Source organism: Drosophila innubila, chromosome X, assembly GCF_004354385.1.
Source record: "Drosophila innubila isolate TH190305 chromosome X, UK_Dinn_1.0, whole genome shotgun sequence".
NCBI lineage: Eukaryota > Metazoa > Arthropoda > Insecta > Diptera > Drosophilidae > Drosophila > Drosophila innubila.
In genome coordinates, this window is record NC_047626.1 from 33,431,441 (window position 1) to 33,436,392 (window position 4,952).

Here is a 4,952-nt window from a genome sequence, read left to right on the forward strand (position 1 = left end):
AGATCGACGATATTTTCTATTTAAAAAATTTAATATCAATTTTGGCCGCCTGCTTAGGCGGAATCCTTCGTCCTTGCATCCTTTTCCATTGGGCGCCATTTGTTATGAACCGACTTATCAAGCGCAGCCAAATATCGATTTGCCGGCTAACTATCGGTATGCTCAGGGGTGTGTACGACCACCGATACTTGGCGAGTCGGGTAACAATTATTTATATTTTTACTAACCGGAATAATACTCAGACTTTGGTCTCATAACACCTTCACGGACACTGCTGGCAAGGATTAGGTGAACAGATGTTGTTATCCACCTCAACGATCGCCCTCCAAACCTATAGTCGGCTTTTAATAGTTCGTGCCGACTCCCTACTCCAAACTTTACCCAACCTCACCACATACCCATCTCACCCGAATAAATAAATTTAATTAATCATTTCTTTAAACGTTATAAAATTTAATTAATATTATTAATTATAATTATCTTTAACATTTTATTATTTAAATTGTATCCGATACTTCGTGTTTACTATTTAACATTTAACACCTAACAAAATTCACGGAATACCCTTAACACAAAATGTAAACAAACAACTAATTGTACTAGTCTGGCAACCCCGTATTCGCTGGTGGCGCGAGCAATATAAATAAGTTAAATGTGGGAAAAATATACAAAGTGCGTAATCGTGGATAAATGTACAAGTAAGTATTAATATCTAAGTGTTATTAATATACATGTGATCGTGTTTTGTATAAATGTAATAAATATGCATGTAAATTAAGTGTTTGTATAATATTATGGCCTTCCCTAACCAAAAGAGCTCTTGTGGGTCAGAGGGGGGGCATCGACAACAATTCAAATGTAACTATTTGTGACAATGTGTTATTCAAATTAAACTAATGGTATAAATATTTGCAGACGGAGACTCCTGGACTTCTGTGTGTGTCTGGCGTAAACAGCGGCAAGCCTGTAGCAGATGAACAGCTGCTGGACTGTCTGGTTGCAACGAGGAGGATGTCTGGACCCAAGGCTTCCGACAAAGGGACGTGGCACTTGACGCTCACAAGGGCATATGCGTCAAGATGCCTTCAGGGACGGACTCACCGCGCTCCCGATGTCTGGTGTGCACACTCTGTGTCTCTGTGTGTGCCTGCCTGCGTCGACTCAAAGTGTGTGTTGCTGCGCTGTGTGTGGCTGCGCTTGCGTGTTGTGCTTGTAGCTTGTTGTTCGTGTAAATTACGGCTGTGGCTGCTGCGGCTGAAGTGTATTGCGTGTCGATGTTTGTCACCATTCGTTTCTACTTTTATATTTTTTTATTTGTTCAAAATTCCGCACTCAGAAAGAAACTCTGCCTTGCAGCAGCCACCACGCGAACCAGACTGACTTCCTCTCTAATTTTCCTAACCTGCAACCCATCTTCCTCCTATTAAAAGCATAAAGCTTTAATGTTGTGGTCGACGCTGATTGGCTAGTTCTCGCCACATGCCAAAGGTGGCGCTAGCAACAGCTGTTTGTCTATCGATAGCTCAGCGCCGACCATAACATGAGCTCATTTTTATAAAAAGGTATCGTGTCATTCATTGATCACAAGTAAAAGAGCAATTTCTGATTGAATTGTCTGCTGAATGCCCCCATTGTGTAACATATGATCACTAACCAAATAATTTGCTTAGTGCAGTGTTGCCAGAATCGTGTGGGCTAAAATTGCTATTTAAAAAAAAAATATGCTAAAAATAGCTACAAAAAAAAAAAATTAGATAGGTTCGGGCTCGAATCTCGCTTGATCATGGATTTTTTTATAAAATCAATTTGACAAAACAAAGACATACATTTATTTAGTTAACATATAGCAGTGTTTGGTCAGCTGGCGAGTTCAGTACGTAAATAAGTACTGCAGAGGATGGTGTGTTAGACCCAGGTGCATGGAGGCGCGGGTTCATTTCCCACACCAGGCAGGATTTTTATTTTATTTTTTAATTTAATTTTATTAGCATATTTTTAAATTTTAGAATATTTTACAATTTGGTCAAAATCGGGTTACTATATCATATAGCTGCAATATGAACAATCGGGTTCAGATTCAACTTAGGTATGGAGAACTTTATTGTTTTTCAAGTTATTTTAATCAAACTTACAGATTGTGTTTTTTTTTTACCATGTTTTACACCCTGACCAACTTTTGTTAAAGTCGGATAACTATATCATAGAGCTGTCATAGGTACAATCAAGCTCAAATTAACCTTTAGTATGAAAAACTTTGTTGGTTCATAAGACATTTTTTTTTTTTTTTTACTTTGCCTTTATTTATTGAATCTTCTCCAAGGGAGACTTACAATAAGTTTATCAAATCTTATATTTAAAGCTTAACTAACAGTCATGTTGACTTAATATGATCTACGGTGCCCCAAGGGTTTATTGCTGGGCTGGAAGGTCGTTTCGTTTAAGGTGGGTTCGACTGCAAACCCGAGTTAACCGTTGAGCAAGAGGATTTGGGTGTGAAGATAGTTTAATGTTGTAGCTCGCCTTTTGTCTTGCTATCTCATTTTGACGTATATAAAGTTCAAATCTCTATGAATGTTCTCGTTTCGAACATACCATGGTGCCCCAGTGATAGTCCTCCGGATTTTTGATTGTGCTCGTTGGATGACATCAATATTGCTACTGCACGCGTTTCCCCAAAGCTGCGAGCCGTACGTCCACACTGGTTTTATGGTGGAATTGTAGAGTAGAACCTTGTAGTCTAAGCTGAGAGGAGATCGGGGATTCAAAAGCCAATACAGGTTGTTGGCTTTCAGTTTAATCTGCGTTTTTTTTTGCTTCAAGGTGCCGACGTCAGGTGAGCCGCCTATCAAGATGAACGCCAAGGTACGTTACTTCTTTGGCTTGTGGGAGTTGTGTATTAGACAGTGCTAACGGAGGACATGTTTGCGTGTTGAGAGTAAACGTGATTTGTTTACACTTTTGTTTATTTATTTTAATACGCCAGTCGGCTAGCCATTTTTCTACTACCGTCAAATGTTCAACTAGACGTGCTGTTGCTTGAATGGGGCATCTGGAGCGACTAAGGATTGCGGTGTCGTCGGCAAACGTGTTGTTGTTAGCCGCTCGTTTATGAGGATGTCCGCTGTGTATACTACGTAAAGTGTTGGTAACAATACACTTCCCTGAGGAACTCCAGCTTCTATAATATGATCATGAGGTACGATTCGAGAAGCTTATGAGTGTGCACCGGGAGCGTCGTTTTGATTTTTTGCATGAGACCATTAAGCCACACTCGATCGAAGGCCTGGGAGACGTCGAGGAATATTGCACTGCAGTATTCCCGATGTTCGGATGCTGTACGTATTTCTGATGTTATTCGGTTAACTTGCTCAATAGATCCATGCTTTTCTCGGAAGCCAAATTTATGTGTTGGGATTGTGTTATGTGCTTTAAGGTGAGGAATTATGCGCGTCAAGAGGCATTTTTCAAAAAGCTTAGGCAATTGGTCTATACGGTGATGTTATTGTATGATTTCTTCAAGGTTTGGAAATCATTATAATGACCGATTTCTTCCATTTTTTGGGAAGTAGCGGAGTGTTGTAATCGCGTTGAAAAGTTGATAGATGAGGGAAATAGCACAGTTTGGAAGTTCCATGATCATTTTTTGAGTTATTAGATCGCAGCCTGGAGCTTTCTTTGGTTTCATCTGTTCTTTTATGACTTTTGCAATTTCATGTGGACGAAATTCAGGTGGTTCAGGTTCGCCAGGACTATGAGATGCGCAGGATGATAAAAACGAACTGTTGCGGGATTTGGTTTTAATACATTATGTAGGTGAGCAGCAAATGTGTTAGCTTTGTCTTTGTCGCTACGGGCCCAGCAGCCTAAGGAGTTTCTTATAGGCGTTACCGTTTCGATCGGCGCACTTAGCGTAGGGTGAGCCCTCCCCAAAGTATACTTTGTACCGGTTGGTGATAATTGCTCTATGTAGCGGCGTTGGGCATCTGCTTCGTCTTGCTTTAAAGCTTTGCTGAGTCTGCGTGAAGCATCTTTAAAGCGTTGTTTTGTAGATCGCGACCGGTGAAACTGCCATTCAAGTCGCAATCGTCGCTTTTCCAGAACAAGTTGTTCTATTTGAAGAATAGTTTTGCGTTGATTGGTCTGCACATGCGCGTGTTGTGGAGTAGAGATTTCAGCTGCTGCAATAAGGACACATCTAGTAAATCAGCAGAGCAGTCGATGTCCGCTTCGATGTTGAGCTGCGGGGCAATATCGAGGTGAGAGCTAACGTATTTCTTGTACTTGAGCCAGTTGGTTCTGTGTGTTGTAAGTCTATTAGGATATTCCACATATTCCGGGGATTGGAGTGGATTTAATAACACGGGGGAGTGGTCGGATAAAAAATCCGAAAGTGTTTCTTGTCACAGCAAAATCTATTAAGTCTGGTTGTTTGTTAGGGTCTGCTGGCCAGTATGTAGGACTACCCGAGGAAACATAGTTGAGTTTGTTGCTTGGTTTTATGATTGCGTTGTATAACTGCCTTCCTTTTGTGCTTTTGCGAAAGCCCCAGTGCGGGTGTTTCGCATTGAAGTCTTCTGTTGTAAGGTGCGTCTCAGTGATTGTCGTAAAGGAATTGGGTAAGTTCAGAGAGAGAGTTCTTTGTTTGAGCGATTCAGACGTATTTTATTTGGCTCTTAAATTTTCATCCGTTTCTGTGAGTTAAAATTCACCGTTTTATATTTTAGTTCTAAAATTGTGCATAAGTGAACAAGCTATCGACTTGCTTTGTAAATTGTAATCATTTGTGCATTGTGGTCCTAATACATAGCATTTTATTTTTGCTAAACTTAGTTCTGCAGTTTCCCTTAAATAATTACATTCTTGTGCGTGTGTTTGTGTATTTCGGCTTTTGCTTTACACCTCGCTCACACAAGTTTGTTGTTATTGTAAATACAGCGATTGTTTTTGTTTGT

The 4,952-nt window shown here is 40.2% G+C and overlaps 1 long non-coding RNA gene across 1 annotated transcript; it reads left to right on the plus strand.

Annotated features, from left to right (window-relative positions):
• Positions 1–594: 594 nt before the first annotated feature.
• LOC117791527 lies at positions 595–1,327 on the plus strand. Its single transcript, XR_004618063.1, has 2 exons — positions 595–698; positions 916–1,327. It is a non-coding gene; the product is annotated as an uncharacterized LOC117791527 (long non-coding RNA).
• The last annotated feature ends 3,625 nt before the right edge of the window (positions 1,328–4,952 follow it).